This window comes from Jatropha curcas, chromosome 8, assembly GCF_041381405.1.
Source record: "Jatropha curcas cultivar XTBG-Jc1 chromosome 8, XTBG_Jcur_1.0, whole genome shotgun sequence".
In the NCBI taxonomy this organism is placed as follows: Eukaryota; Viridiplantae; Streptophyta; class Magnoliopsida; order Malpighiales; family Euphorbiaceae; genus Jatropha; species Jatropha curcas.
Window position 1 is genome coordinate 27,890,788 of NC_143158.1, and position 17,913 is coordinate 27,908,700.

The window sequence follows — 17,913 nt, forward strand, 5'->3', positions numbered from 1 at the left end:
TTTTGAATAAAAATCTTTGATCAATCACATAATTCAGAAGCAAGAAAAAAAAAATTGCAAGCTTGTGGAGTTAAATAAAAAGAAACTGTAAATTAGAGACAGAATTCAAAAAAATTGCATCCAAATATAAAAAAAAAAATTGCAAGCTTGTTGAAACAATAAATTAATAAAAAAGGGGAAAAATAAAATTAATTATAAATTAAGAAAAATATAAGATAATGATAATTAATTATCTAGTAATTAATTAGGATTAGAGATATGAAAGACGACAAGGACAATAAAAGCAAATGAAACATAAGGACACAAGAGAAGATGGATAAAAGCACAACATTATTAGGATCTCTTCTTTGTGGATTGAGTATTGCATTTAGCTTAGGTCCTTTTCCATGTCTGGTATACTAATAAATACTCATCAACCCTCCACACATATATATTTACTAATTTCAATTTTTTATATTTAATGTTTCTCCCATAATCCAGATTTGCCTTTTTATTTTTATTAAAACATAATATAATGTTATTATTATTATTATTATTATTACGAGAATATATTTTGTCATTTTAACGCATTATATAAATATAATTGATAGAAAGTAATTGATTGAGACTTCTATTTGCTCTATTCTGTTTATTAAAGATCTATCCAAATACTTTTAACTAATTAGTTGTTGAGCGGAAATCAAATATGAGCCGCGTAAATGAGCTAAAAGAAAAATCCATAATTCAATTAAAAAATGAATTATTTTTCCTAATTTTGAAGAATTTTCTTTGAGTGTTTGAAGTTTTTTTTTGCTCATGAAATTAGTTAATGGACATGTGGAAGCATTCAAATACAAGAATTAAAATATGGCATATCATCACATGATGGGTTCTTATTTTAGAAGAGCACATATGCATGTGCATGTGGAATAGCATCTAAGTACAAAATTAGTATTTCGATATAGCTTGCTAAAAATAGTGGGAACATTGCAGCATCTCCACATACCTTTGGAAGATATAAATTGACCCATCAACCAAAATTCCAATTTCATTTAAACAATATATGCTTACGTACTATAGAATATATATTGCAATTTCACAAATAAACCTATAATTTTGCTTTTTAATTTTGTATTTTTTTTAAATTATTGTGAACATTTTGTTAAAAATGGGCAAGAACCAACAACTGCAATGAACAGATGATGAGTATTTGGTAAATGTTGAAGGAATTATATATTCAAAATTGATCAAGATGCCGGTTAATTAGGCATTTGTCTTTTCGGCAGTTAGGGTTTTGATCGATAAAATTAATTATTTTAATAGTTATCAATTATTTAATTAGTATTTCATCGAACATAGGAGTAATGTTTTATAATCCGCTCCTTCAAATCCTAAATACTACAATACCGAGCACTATCAGTAACAGAGTGTCACGACCCGATTCCATGGGCCGGACCGGCACTAGGGCCCAGGTAAGCTTAAGGCCCCCGAGGCCCGTAGTCAGCCTGAAACACTAGAATCTATTATCTCGGTATAAATTTCAACATTCAGCCCATATGATTATGAAAAATAAACCTCAATATTTTATTATTTCTCGGCCCAAGTTTATCTCCTACAGCATTCCATAGTTCGGGCCCAATTTACAATACATCACATTCTAATATGGGCTTACAGGATTAATTTGTCTATGTTAATACACGACTAAATATATATATAAATCTTACAACTGCGGAGTCACTAACTGTTCGGTATACATGGCTTTTTATACACATAATTACATAGTAAAATAATTATGGAACTAGGAAAATTTCTCTATTGCCCTGCGCCGAAGAAACATAGCCTAAATCGAATTAAAGAAAAACTTACTTCCTGAAAAAAAAATCAAACAAGACATGTGAGTTTTCTAAGGAGTAATAATTATTGCACAATACACGCAGTCACACAAATATGTAAACATTTCAATCTAGTCATCCGACTAGTTATATGCTCACGCAGCCAGTCACACAAATGGCACATACCAGCACTCACACGTAATGTCACCTTCAAGTAATCAAGCAAGTGGTAATTAGTCAGTGGCACCACCTGAAACCCCAACGAGCCGTCCTCACACATGGCTCGCCCTCTCGTACATGTGCACCAGGGAGCCGATCCCCCATACGGCCAACTGGTCTAATCCTCACTGACCAGTCCTCTCATTGTTTTTCCACTCTCTCTTTTCTTTTCCATACCAACAGGAGGCAACCCGGTGGTCTCCATCTAATCTAGATCATCAAGTGCTCACAACAGGAGGCCACCCTGCGGGCTACAATCAAATCTAGATTATCAGGTGCGCAACAACAAGAAGCCATTCTGTGGTTTTCCATACAATCCATATCATCAGGTGCACACGGGGGCGCCGATCTCCCATTTTCCCGGCCGACGGTCAAATATCATATCGTATTCAGGATTCATATCACAGACCGTCCTCACAAACCCATGGTGGTCCACTTCATCCCAATTCCACACAAACAAAGCATAGCATTTTCACAACACAATTAATCAAACATTGCAATCAAATGCAGACATATTGATCAGTTGAACATCGTAATGCAATGCACAATGAGACATCCATTCTCAAATGCAATTAAATAATTAAATAAATACCATTAACAATAAACAACAACAATAAAATAAATGATGATAATAAACAATAACAATGAAAATAATTAAATACTTAAATAATTAAATGAATAATAAAGATAATAAATAAATAATTAGAGCACTCTATTTATTATGCATTAGGTTATAGAATTAATCTAAATAAACTTTTTTAATTATGTTATTAATTAAAACTAGTTTAAGTTCTAACGAAATTTCGGCAGCACCTCCCCTATAATTTGGACTATCCACCTGTTTAGATAACACAGTATTATTATATATTTCTCAATCAATACACACAACCCATCCGCCTCCAATAGTATAACACCAATCAACCATAATTTACAAATTAAAATACTTTCAACTAATCTAGGAATGTTATCAATAATTCTTTGCTTAAGTTATGTAAAATATCATTAAATATTTATTAAAGTTCTAGACTAACTATTAAGAACTAACATTTCAATTAAATTACAATTTAATAAATACTTCTACTAGATAGCCCAGCTCGAAACTTAAACATATAACTAAAGCTTCACAAATTTCTCCGTCTTGACATAAAGATACCACTTCTAGATATAGCTAAAGAGTTTTACAATTGAATCGTTAAATTTGCAAGAATATTGCTATCAAGCAGTAACCAACACTAACCAACATAAGAGTATTGAAAATATAACTATATATACATACATCTGTTTCCATACCAATTATTTAAAATGGTACGAAGTACCTGAAATAGCTACTGTGCCCAAGAAAAATATATATATATATATATTTTTTTTTTTTAAACTTGAGCTCATATCGCATTAAGAACTTGGTTTATGACTTCGCATATTCATCCCAAACACTATAATTCAAGAAATCAACTAAATAATTACTGCTAGCTCAAAGAATTCAAGATTTTCAATTTAGTACCCATAATATATCCCCAGGTTTTGCACATTTTTTTTTTTTTTTAATAAAAATTCAGTTTATTACTCATTCAAACTGGAAACAATTCAATTCCTCCTTCCTAGGATATCGAGAACTTGACCATATAGCTAACTAGTTATTATTATTATTATTTTTTTTTTTTTACCTAAAGAATGCTTAATTCTTCACAAGGATTTATAATAAATGTAATAATCTAACCATCCCAATATAGGAATCATTTATATACCGATTTCAAGAGCAAAAATTCAAAATTTCTATTCACATTCGCCTAAACAGTAGCTAAATTTATAAATTCCTGCAATAGATCAAGTACTAGCGATAATGTTGCTGTCATAATCATGCTATATCTATTCTTGACTAAAATTCCCTTGTTCATGCTAAACTTATCCATTAACTTAGCTAATAATTTAAACTAAATTAGAGAATCAAATTTTTCCTTTTAAAAAAATGTATGACAGCAGGAGCTAGGGTCTAGGTTTATGCAATAGTTTTATTCATGATTCAAAACCTTCATCTTTAATCAAGGAGCTCATAAACTAAATTGATGAAGGTTGGAAATTGACTTACCCAGCTGCGATACACGCCGGAAATCGAAATTTTCTGGTTAAAACAATCGGCAGCAGCTCCTTTGTTCAAAAGCCAATCCTGTCGATGCTAACTTGGTCGGAAATGAATAGGATGGTGGCTGGAGAAATGCTAGAGATGAGGAGAGGGCCTGTGATGAGCTGGTGTCGCCGGAAAGTCGAGGAGCAGGAGACTCGACGCGGTTTCCCGATCGAAGGAAGTCGCGGCTCTCCTGCGCCTTCTGCGTGCGCCAGAAATGAAAGAGGAGAGAGGAAGGGAGGCCGGAATCCGCTGCGGCGTGGAGGCGACAGCATGGAGTGGCGCTGGTCTCCGGTGATAAAAAAAAAAACGGGAGGAGGAGAGGGCCAGGTGAGGTCGACGCTGGAACGAGGAAGAAGAAGAAAAGAAAAAGAAAAGAAAGGAAAAAAAAAAAAAAAATCTGGGGCTTCTAGACCATTCCGGTTCGATTCGAACCGGTTTGGTCTAATTTAATGATTTGGCTCGATTTGCTTGGTTTTTGAGTTTTCCACTTGGTTTTCGAAAAATTGAATTGGTTTATGGGTCCAGTTTAGCAATAATAAAATATTAGCTGGTATAATCTCATTGGTTGAAATAAAAAATTTAGTTTTTAAATGAAAATTCTACGAAATTAAATTTTCGGGTCGTTTCAATCTCCCCCCCTTATAAAAATTCGTCCTCGAATTTTAGAAATGAGCAAGAAATAGGAATGCAACTAGAAAAGAAGGCATGTAAGGATACTTAACAAACAAATTATCATTTGATTGACATTCAAGAATAAATGAATGAGAGGTTTCATGATAATTCAAACCGCTTAAACTAGTAAACAAGGTTCCATCACACTCAGAATGTATTCGTTCAACCATCTATTACATCTATTGTCACTTGATTAAAACTCACAGGAAACTTAAGTCTATTACTATAACCTCCAATTTCTATTATCAGTCAGCTACTGAAATCCTTAGAAAGTCGTTCAATAAAACCGAGTTTAGCAGTAACATGTATAATAATAGTAATAATAATAATAATAATACATATTTTTCTCAAGATTATTTAATTTTATTTGAAAAATTAAATTTTATTACATATTTGTCCATGAAAACCATGTTCCAATAAAGTTGAAAATACACAATGGTAATGTCAGAAGGCTTTTCCATCAATCTAACCAAAACACACATTCTATGAAAGCAAAATATATTGGTAAGGATTAAATACATAGCTTACGAAAACTAAAAATAATTGAAATTTGATTTACTTATAATAAGAATTAACTCATTTAGTTTACATATGTTATTACTACATCTTTGTTTAATCAAAAGTTCGAAAACTATTTCTTTAATTTAAAACTTTTAAGAAAAATCGTCTTGTAACTTTCATTGTCTTTTAGTATCACAGGGCGACTTGAGCTCACTCTCTTGGTTCTTACCTATATAAGTCTTACTTCCCCTATAATATTCTTACTATAGACTGGTGCAACTATTAGATAGTTCCTAAACTAATGATCTCATTGCATCACCAGTTATCATGCCTCTACAAGGATTTTAATGCTTTCAACTCAACTATCACTTTCGCTTTAACTTAATCTCTCAAGTTACCCTAAAACTTATCATCTAATTGACTTTCATAATAACACCTTTCATCTCTCTTAGCTCTTATATTTCTAATAACTTTTCATTCCACTAATGTTGCTATTAGTTCATCCTAAGGAGATTAAATATTCTTCTTAATTAATTGTCTACTTGGTTTCTTTCATACTACTAATCATCACTATTCACTACTTACCTAATACTCATCAATACTAATAAAATTCCTTATACCCTTAAACTATTCAAGTTCATTCTTAATGTTATCTTTCTCTTTTACACATTAAATAGTCCTATATTCCAAATCTAATCGCCACTTAACTCCTATACCAAAATCGGCTACTCAACATTTCCAGCGTTCATGTTCTCAACTTGACTACTAACTGTCTACTTACTTATTATTATCACCACCAGTCTTATTCTTCTTTTTCCAATCTTCTTTCAAATTTTACTATCCTTATAAGCATTTTATTTTATGATCTAATTCAATTGGCCCCGTGATATAAATAGACAACTTTCAAAAAAATAATTTTCTATATAAATAATCAATTTCAAATTATTTATCATAACACAATTTGAATTCAAAATTAAAATGGGGTTTTAAATTTAATCATCAATTATCAAGTAAATAAAACAATAAAAAGAGTATCTTTTGAATAACTTCTAAAGAAATTCAGTAGCCGGGCTGAATACTAAAATACCGATTCCTAATCACCTACCGTTCATCAATCCGCCATACAAATGAAAAACCTATTTATTCTCTATACTATCCTATTCACTGTAGGAATAGAGCTCACATGAAAAGTAGTGTACTGGGTGATCAGGCCAATCCACTACCATCAAGTATTACTCTATTCCCTAACCTAAGGGTTGATACCAACTCTAGCCCCTATAGGTATTGCGATGGATTTATCTTATTGTCTACTGCTTTCACTTCAAACCTTAAATTACTTCTTCTATAGTCTATTGATCTACACAATAGGTGTGGGTTTTCCCACCTCATAGGGTCTAGTGCGTCCACCATCCCTAGAGAGGAAAATCACAAAGTTTCCTTCCTTATGTTGGTTACGGCCGATCCCAACATAAAGAAAATTCTTATACTCCGCAGTTGTATCCTAAAACCCTAACCTAAGCTCTGATACCAACTTTGTCACGACCCGATTCCATGGGCCGGACCGGCACTAGGGCCCAGGTAAGCTTAAGGCCCCCGAGGCCCGTAGTCAGCCTGAAACACTAGAATCTATTATCTCGGTATAAATTTCAACATTCAGCCCATATGATTATGAAAAATAAACCTCAATATTTTATTATTTCTCGGCCCAAGTTTATCTCCTACAGCATTCCATAGTTCGGGCCCAATTTACAATACATCACATTCTAATATGGGCTTACAGGATTAATTTGTCTATGTTAATACACGACTAAATATATATAAATCTTACAACTGCGGAGTCACTAACTGTTCGGTATACATGGCTTTTTATACACATAATTACATAGTAAAATAATTATGGAACTAGGAAAATTTCTCTATTGCCCTGCGCCGAAGAAACATAGCCTAAATCGAATTAAAGAAAAACTTACTTCCTGAAAAAAAAATCAAACAAGACATGTGAGTTTTCTAAGGAGTAATAATTATTGCACAATACACGCAGTCACACAAATATGTAAACATTTCAATCTAGTCATCCGACTAGTTATATGCTCACGCAGCCAGTCACACAAATGGCACATACCAGCACTCACACGTAATGTCACCTTCAAGTAATCAAGCAAGTGGTAATTAGTCAGTGGCACCACCTGAAACCCCAATGAGCCGTCCTCACACATGGCTCGCCCTCTCGTACATGTGCACCAGGGAGCCGATCCCCCATACGGCCAACTGGTCTAATCCTCACTGACCAGTCCTCTCATTGTTTTTCCACTCTCTCTTTTCTTTTCCATACCAACAGGAGGCAACCCGGTGGTCTCCATCTAATCTAGATCATCAAGTGCTCACAACAGGAGGCCACCCTGCGGGCTACAATCAAATCTAGATTATCAGGTGCGCAACAACAAGAAGCCATTCTGTGGTTTTCCATACAATCCATATCATCAGGTGCACACGGGGGCGCCGATCTCCCATTTTCCCGGCCGACGGTCAAATATCATATCGTATTCAGGATTCATATCACAGACCGTCCTCACAAACCCATGGTGGTCCACTTCATCCCAATTCCACACAAACAAAGCATAGCATTTTCACAACACAATTAATCAAACATTGCAATCAAATGCAGACATATTGATCAGTTGAACATCGTAATGCAATGCACAATGAGACATCCATTCTCAAATGCAATTAAATAATTAAATAAATACCATTAACAATAAACAACAACAATAAAATAAATGATGATAATAAACAATAACAATGAAAATAATTAAATACTTAAATAATTAAATGAATAATAAAGATAATAAATAAATAATTAGAGCACTCTATTTATTATGCATTAGGTTATAGAATTAATCTAAATAAACTTTTTTAATTATGTTATTAATTAAAACTAGTTTAAGTTCTAACGAAATTTCGGCAGCACCTCCCCTATAATTTGGACTATCCACCTGTTTAGATAACACAGTATTATTATATATTTCTCAATCAATACACACAACCCATCCGCCTCCAATAGTATAACACCAATCAACCATAATTTACAAATTAAAATACTTTCAACTAATCTAGGAATGTTATCAATAATTCTTTGCTTAAGTTATGTAAAATATCATTAAATATTTATTAAAGTTCTAGACTAACTATTAAGAACTAACATTTCAATTAAATTACAATTTAATAAATACTTCTACTAGATAGCCCAGCTCGAAACTTAAACATATAACTAAAGCTTCACAAATTTCTCCGTCTTGACATAAAGATACCACTTCTAGATATAGCTAAAGAGTTTTACAATTGAATCGTTAAATTTGCAAGAATATTGCTATCAAGCAGTAACCAACACTAACCAACATAAGAGTATTGAAAATATAACTATATATACATACATCTGTTTCCATACCAATTATTTAAAATGGTACGAAGTACCTGAAATAGCTACTGTGCCCAAGAAAAATATATATATATATATATATTTTTTTTTTTAAACTTGAGCTCATATCGCATTAAGAACTTGGTTTATGACTTCGCATATTCATCCCAAACACTATAATTCAAGAAATCAACTAAATAATTACTGCTAGCTCAAAGAATTCAAGATTTTCAATTTAGTACCCATAATATATCCCCAGGTTTTGCACATTTTTTTTTTTTTTTAATAAAAATTCAGTTTATTACTCATTCAAACTGGAAACAATTCAATTCCTCCTTCCTAGGATATCGAGAACTTGACCATATAGCTAACTAGTTATTATTATTATTTTTTTTTTTTTTTTTACCTAAAGAATGCTTAATTCTTCACAAGGATTTATAATAAACGTAATAATCTAACCATCCCAATATAGGAATCATTTATATACCGATTTCAAGAGCAAAAATTCAAAATTTCTATTCACATTCGCCTAAACAGTAGCTAAATTTATAAATTCCTGCAATAGATCAAGTACTAGCGATAATGTTGCTGTCATAATCATGCTATATCTATTCTTGACTAAAATTCCCTTGTTCATGCTAAACTTATCCATTAACTTAGCTAATAATTTAAACTAAATTAGAGAATCAAATTTTTCCTTTTAAAAAAATGTATGACAGCAGGAGCTAGGGTCTAGGTTTATGCAATAGTTTTATTCATGATTCAAAACCTTCATCTTTAATCAAGGAGCTCATAAACTAAATTGATGAAGGTTGGAAATTGACTTACCCAGCTGCGATACACGCCGGAAATCGAAATTTTCTGGTTAAAACAATCGGCAGCAGCTCCTTTGTTCAAAAGCCAATCCTGTCGATGCTAACTTGGTCGGAAATGAATAGGATGGTGGCTGGAGAAATGCTAGAGATGAGGAGAGGGCCTGTGATGAGCTGGTGTCGCCGGAAAGTCGAGGAGCAGGAGACTCGACGCGGTTTCCCGATCGAAGGAAGTCGCGGCTCTCCTGCGCCTTCTGCGTGCGCCAGAAATGAAAGAGGAGAGAGGAAGGGAGGCCGGAATCCGCTGCGGCGTGGAGGCGACAGCATGGCGTGGCGCTGGTCTCCGGTGATAAAAAAAAAAACGGGAGGAGGAGAGGGCCAGGTGAGGTCGACGCTGGAACGAGGAAGAAGAAGAAAAGAAAAAGAAAAGAAAGGAAAAAAAAAAAAAAATCTGGGGCTTCTAGACCATTCCGGTTCGATTCGAACCGGTTTGGTCTAATTTAATGATTTGGCTCGATTTGCTTGGTTTTTGAGTTTTCCACTTGGTTTTCGAAAAATTGAATTGGTTTATGGGTCCAGTTTAGCAATAATAAAATATTAGCTGGTATAATCTCATTGGTTGAAATAAAAAATTTAGTTTTTAAATGAAAATTCTACGAAATTAAATTTTCGGGTCGTTTCACAGAGGTAGTGTTTTGACTTAATCTAAATGTTCGATTATAAAATATTATCATTTAGTATTTGGTAAATAGTTGAACGCATTATAAATTCAATTGATACTCCCATTGGCTCTTTTTTTTTTTTTTTTTTTTTTTTTTTTTGGCATGTTGACTTAAAGTTAAGGCTGCTATTTTTCTATTTTTAAAAAATGTTTTTCAAGATATTTAAAAATCTTAGACGTTTTTTTATCAGCAAATTAATTTTTTTATTAATTAAATATGTTCATTATATTCAAATATATCCTGAAATACAAAAGTAGTACTTGTTAAAGATGCTATTAATTACACAAAATCAATAACGTTCAATCCATTCTATAATCATTATTTTGTATAATTTCAATTTTAACAACTCTTTAATTATAACTTATACAATATGAAATTAAATATTAAAAATTTTATATAATATTTATATGTAAAAGTTAATTATTGGATAAGATAAAGCTAGCCCATCCATAAAATAGTTGACATATAAAAAATCAGTGGCATTTCCATTAGTAGTGGCCATACGCCAAAGCAGCCATAGACGTACTCTTATTCTTATAACAAATTTTAATTTATTTATTGAAAGGGACTAAGAAAGTACAACACCTCAATCTTATTTAGTCATATGCTAGCTGATGCTGCTTTATTTATTTATTTTTGGAGATTTAATAAATAATATATGGAAAATGAAAAAAAAAATTAAAATAAAGAGCTTGGTTGGTGATAGCTTATAACTAGTGATTGATGATTATTATTTATAAAATATACTCGTCTAAGCCTAATATATGAAGTGCTAATTTATTATTATTATTATTATTATTATTATTATTATTATTATTATTATTATTTGCAAGGAATGTAAATGATGATAAGTTCTTAGCACATAATTTACTTTTCAACTAGCTGATAATATTCTCAATTTTTTTAATATAATCTAATCCATCTTGGACCGTAAAGCGTAAATATTTTTTTTACCTCTTAGCAAAATTGCGCTTCCCATGAATCAAATTTATGGGAGTTGAGGTCGCTTACCGCCTTAACTAATATCTTGTTGATTTTTGTAGTTTTTTTTAAACAAGTGGATAACTGATTTATATTTATATTATATTTTGACTTCATTAAACTCATAAAAAATAATTACTGATACATTAAAATTAATATATATATATATATATATAAACAATTATGTCTTTATGAATTAAAAGATGATCATTGCCCTCAATGACTATTTTATATTTTAATAGCAATCACTATAAAAAATTTACCAAACATCAACATTCATAAATTAACAGTTATCCGTTATCGACTATTCTGGTTTGGAACCCTAAACTAAACAAGCCCTTATTATTAAATTAGATGATATATTTAAAACATAAAAACTCATCTCTTCATTTTTTTTCACCACTAATAAGTAATACAGGACAATTTCTAAGGTAATTAATTTCAAAGCAGTTCGTATTTTAAATGATAAATATAAATAAACTCTTACATATATTTATTGAGTCGAAATAAGAAATAATATAACGTAATTAAAAATGTTTTTAGTATAAATATTATAATTGCAATGTTTTTTATTACATTGTAATACAATAGAGTTCATCAAACATATTATCTTATACAAAAAAGAAAAAAGAAAACAAAATGAAAATAACTTCAAAAGAGTAAAATGAAATTGTGGCCCTCAAGCAGACTGCACCAGCCAGAAATCAATAGAGATCTTGAAAGGTGTGTACATTTCTTTTTCTTTTCTTTCTTAAACATTAACAACTTGCACGCACGTCTAATATTACTGCTATGCTCAAACTAATTAAACAGTGAAAGAAAGAAAGAAAGAAAGAGAGTCAGAAATGGCATTCAATGGAGGCTCTGTCACAAACTGTGTAGTGTAGCTAATTTTTGGCCGTGGGTAGCATTTGCTGTGCCATTTCATAGCCCAAAAGTTTCCTTTAGGAGCTACAGTTCTAAACAGTAATGCTATGATTTATATATATATAATCATTAAAAATAAATAAATATAAAGATGATTCCATTCTATTATTTCTTCGATGAGTTTTTGCCTACACAATCTCTCTTTTTTCTCTTTTAATAATTAATTCTCCGCTGGAAAATATGACCATAAATTCAAAGTAATGTTCATTCTCTTTTAATAACGTCTAGAAGAGAGTAGCTGTCTTTATCCATGCTAGACACATATAATAAAAAGATGGAGAGAGAGAGAGAGCTATCCATGAAATGTTTCTTCACCTTTCTAGCTAGACAGCAAAACAGTCCTATGGATGAAGAACACATTTTCTTTTTCTTTTTTTTTTTTATTTTTTATTAATTAGGGAGGAAAAGAAATGAAATTCCCATGTGGGTTGTTTGTTGTTTTTACTTTTTATATATATAAAATCAGAATTTCTTGTGGGTATCCTTTGATTTAGATAGTTGCTTGAGAGAAAAAGAAACAAGGGTTGCTTTTGTTTTTAGTTTTTTACAAGCCAATCAATCAATAGAGGCAAGTGTTAACAAAGAAAAGAGGATTGGTGTTTCTTTCTTTGTCAATTTGTTTATAAGTCTACATCATAACTCAAAACTATGAATTCAAATCAAATCTACTTGGAAAAAAGTTAAAATTTTTATAAACAATTCTATTTTCTTTCTTTTTAAATCAATGTAACATAAAAACAGAAGACTATGCTACCTTAGCTAGTGCTTGGTTTAGGGCAATTGGTATTAAGAAAACAAATATCTTGTTTTATTTTTAAATTGTTGTTAAAGAAAATATCATATTTAATATATCAATTAGAACTTAGTATAAAATTTGCTTTTAGGATGAAACTTAAAATGCTTTACTTATAAGAACTTTAAATAAAAGTAAATTTAGATTTTAGTTAAGCATAAAATTATATTTTAGAAATCTCAACTTCAATGTTGAAGACAATTTAAAATTATTATATAGTGTAGATATTTATAAATTTCCTTTTTTTTTTCTTTTAGAATATTAATTTAAATTCTTGAGGAAATATAGGATTTAATTATGCATACACCTTATATACATATTGAACCATGTCGGTCAAGCAGCAACACACATTAAATAGTTAGAACAATATTAAAGAAGAACAGTCCTAAATGGCACAAGTTGTGCTAAACACAATCTCTTTAAATTGACTATAATAATCTTAATATAATAATTATGACATCAGCAACACTCTGCATCCTCATATCATTAACACGGTATTACCGTTTTTCACCACATTGTATGGTGGTTGTGCTTGGCACATACTGTGCCAAAAGTATTTGTCGATTAAAGAAATTATAAGTATTAGATGAGAATCTAATCATATCCTTAGCTATAGTTAATCAATGGCATAAAAAAAAAAAAAAAATCAAGAATAGGAAAAGTGCATTCTTTATTATTAACATTAATTAGTAACTATGCATATGAAGTAACAAATCACTAAACATGCATATTTGGTCCTACTCTCTCTGCCTTTATGTGATCATTTGGCGGTAGATAATCTAATTGAAACCCATTTTATGTTATGTCGTTCTCTTTTCTCTTGTGGAGCCCTTACCTACCAATCCAAGATTGCAATAAATGTATCATATACTCAATGCTGCTATATTATTTGTATGGGAAACGAAAGGGCCAACTTTCTTTTCTTTCATATTGGGAAATAGTTGTATGCAACTTCAAAGTCGTTTGATTCAATTTCTTTTCTATCCGATATATGCTCATTCCATTCTCAAATACTTGTCATAAATAATAAATTATTTTTTTCATTTTTTCCCTCAGTATATAATTAATAATTTTGAATAATTTATTATAATTTAGACAAATTAAAGGTAGTATAGTCAATTTACTTAATAAGTTACTTAAAAATTAAGTGACGAAAGACTTAGACCAACAACCCAAAAGTGAGTTGTTCTAGTCATTTTGGTGGTAATGGTTAGACTTCATCATAAGCCAGCCCAGGCTCCATATTTTCGTAGTCTCTTTGCATTTTGTCTGATTTAAGCACATGAATACAAAAAATTATTATGACCCATCAAAGCAAACTTGCAATATATATATATATATATATATATATATATATATATATATATATATATATATATGGATACCAGTTTAGAATTTGCAATACATGAAGAAACCAATATAGGAGAGGACAAGCTTCAAAGAAAATATAGAACATACTAATTCAAAGATATATAGTTGAGGTCTGAAAGATGATGGTGATGGATCAAAATGGGCATATATTGAAGCAAGAAAGTTCTTCATGTCATGTGTGTCATGTGAAGATTGTTTCCTTATGATACCCAACTCTGCTTGTCCTCAACTTAAAAACCCACCGATTATATAGATAATAGTACATATTAATGCCTAGCTAGCTACGAATATGCATGCAATCTAGGTATTATCTTCTTCTTTGAAAGGTCCAGTTCAATTCCTCTGTTGCATCTATAATTCTATTAAAGTTGATGGACAGTGTACATGTGTTGGAGCCCATAAATTTTATTATGGTGTCAAAATTTTATACCTCAACCGCTACTCTTTAAGGTGTGGCTTTTTCAAATTTATCTCAAGGTTTCTAACATGATATCATAATATCAGAGCGACCTAATTTCAACCTGAACCCATTTGTTTCGAGCATCAACATAAGCAAGCAACGGCAGAACTCCTCCAATTTTAATTTTTTTTAATTTACTTTATAAAATATAGAAATTTTTCATTTTATCTATAAAATAGTAATTTTTTTCAATATCATCCCTTCTAATTAATTAGAACGCGAATAGGGTTCCATACCCTAAAAGACTCTCCCATAGAACCAAAGCTGCTTATGGAGATAAGGGATTTCATGCATGAAGATAAGCTTTTCATAGTGTTAAGTTATTTTTCCCCGGGATCTTCCCTACAATAATTTTTTCTTTTTTTGATTACTATTTTGGTTTTTCCTGTATAAATCAAATCGAAGAGTTAATAAAATTAAACAAAATTAATTCGGTTCGGTTCGGTCTATTTTACCTAATAGTCCTCAAACCTAAATAAATAGGACACCGGCCAAAAATAAAGTGTGAAAATAACAAGAGATTAGTGATTAGTGTCCCAAGAGTAAAGGGAAAATAGCATAGTACAAAGCAACATAATACCAACGTATGACCTTTGTAATTGATTTCTTTGCATGTTCCAAACTAGCCCACCCCTTATTATTTGGGTCACTTACATACACATGGGCCCCGTCTTTAATCCCTTGCTGAAATTTTAGGACCACGATGTTCTTTTATTGATGGTTAAAAATAGTTTTTATTTTTTTTAAAGGATTTTCTGTTCTGACTTATAAATCTGCCAAATTTATTTTTGAGTAGAATAATATTTAATTTGGTTTATAAGTTTAAAAAAAAAAACTATTTATAAGTTAAAAGTCATAAATAAAATTCCATTTACTTCTCACTATCTATTTATTTTAAAAGTAATCTTTAATTTAGTATAGGATTTTATTATTCTAATAATTTCCAAAAATATCAATATTTTTTTCCACTTAGCAAACCATTAGACTTTCTATTTAATCAATATATCTCTTTTGATCATTGTGAGAATGAAAGTACTTTTATGTATTCATTAACCGATAATATAGAGCCCGTTTGGTTCAACTGTTCATACTAGCTGATAGCTGAATCGATTGTTAATAGCTGATGACTGATAGCGATTAGTTAATAAATATTGGTGTTCTAGTAAAATTTGATAGCAGTTGCTGTTAAAAATGTAAAATGAAGATATAATAGTTTTATATATTATCATTTTGGTGGTAAGGTAAAGTGGGGTAAAGTTCCTAAGTTGTTTGGGAATTGGGAAGAAGGTTTGAGAAATGAGAGGGTTTTAGAAAGGTAATTTAATAATATGATAAAACCCTCCCTTTTCATCCCTTCAAATTGGGGGTTTAGGAAGGGTTAAAAATACTTATTTTTCTATATTATTTATGCTATTTTAAAGTGTTCACTATTTTTTAAATAAAATATAATAAAAATTAATCATCATAAACTTTTTATTTTAATATCTTTTAAAATGTAGTTTAGGAAAAAAACTAATCATTCTAAAATATAATATTTCCTTCACTCCATCTAAGCAAAGCCTTAAGTACTTAAAACTATATTAAAAAAAATACATTTTAAGTCAAAAGCTAAAATAAACGGGTGATTGGATTAAGAAATGAACCGATCAATAAGCAAGAAATAAGTATGGTCGAGAAAACTTAAACTCAAGACATCTTGCTCAAAATCAACCAGACCGTTACCTGATTAACTTTTCTCTTTGTTGTTAGTCTCTTATTGGTGAGGAAGCGATGATATAATTGTTTATTAGTTGACCTCCAATAGGGCCTTGGTTTTGACTTGAGGCTACTTGAATTTTCAATTTTCACTTATCATTGCTATGAGTTCTGAGAAAAAGAATATTCCAACTCATTAATATGTTTTTACATTTTCAAGAAAACTGTTGTTATATGGGCTCAAATGTAATTATCCATAGTTGGACCACTAACCCAATATTGGTGTCTTCATCATGTTGAATTTTGAATCTTGAAATGAAAATGATAATGGTTGATGAAAGAGTTTCATTCACTTTTCATTTAACCCATCCCTCAATTTCTTTATGGGCCTTTGTTGGTCTTGGGCTCAAACCAATAGGTGATCCATAAATTTTGTAACTAGACAAAGCAATTTGAAATTGAGACATTTGAATTTGATTATATATAGATAAAAATAGTTAGGTGTAAAGGAGAGAAAAAATTGTTAGGTACAATAAACTACTATTCTGCCAAAATTTCTTCAAATCTAATTTCATTATTGGATGGGTTGGTTGGTCTAATCCCAGTTTTACCTTGTTTGCAAGTGCAATTTGAGATTTTACGAGCAAGAATAATCAAATCAAACTTCTCAATAGTCAATAGACGAAAAATATTTAAAGGAAAAAAATATATTAGGTTAAAAAATATTGACCTTTTATATGATAATCAATACCCTTTAATATTTTTCAAATGACAAAAACTTAGGAACTTCGTAATCAATACCCTTAATATTTTAACTATGGGGTTAAGTGGGTCCCATAATTATTAATTTTTATTTGTTTGATTTTCACTAAAATAAAATGAAATTGGGGTATAATATTAATAAAAAAAAAAACAATTTATAGTGTTTGGGGGATTAAGTTCGTTTTAGAGTATAATTGTTACAACTCGCAAAGTTGAAGTTATATTTAATGGTTACGCTTAAACATACATGCAAGGAAGGACGCAAAGTTTTAAGAACTAAGCCTAATGGTTTGCCCTCTTCGTCGTCTTTTTTTTTTCTTTTTTATTGAAAAAGGAAAATAGAAATTTGATTATATTATTAAGTTGTACATATGCACACTTATAGCTAGGATAAATATTGGTATCTTAGTTTGTCACTTTTTAATTTACTTTAAAAATTAAAATAAAATGTAATTCTTAAATAAGAATTTCTTTTAATAATTTTTTTAGTAAAAAATATTTTTATAAATTGGTTAAATAAGGAATAAGAAGATCATCTAAAAAAATAGAGAAATAAAGTCCAATTCCATCTCATAAACACATAATCAACGACCGTAAATGAGGTATATAATTAAGGAGGTAATCATTGTTGGAGTAATTATGATCAA

General features: G+C 30.6%; 1 long non-coding RNA gene across 1 annotated transcript; it reads right to left on the reverse strand.

Moving 5' to 3' along the window:
* Positions 1 to 1,539: 1,539 nt before the first annotated feature.
* LOC149494482 (uncharacterized) lies at positions 1,540 to 10,264 on the reverse strand. The gene is made up of 2 exons (XR_016322121.1): positions 9,572 to 10,264; positions 1,540 to 7,301 (listed from the first exon to the last, which is right to left on the reverse strand). It is a non-coding gene; the product is annotated as an uncharacterized LOC149494482 (long non-coding RNA).
* Between the last annotated feature and the right edge of the window lie 7,649 nt (positions 10,265 to 17,913).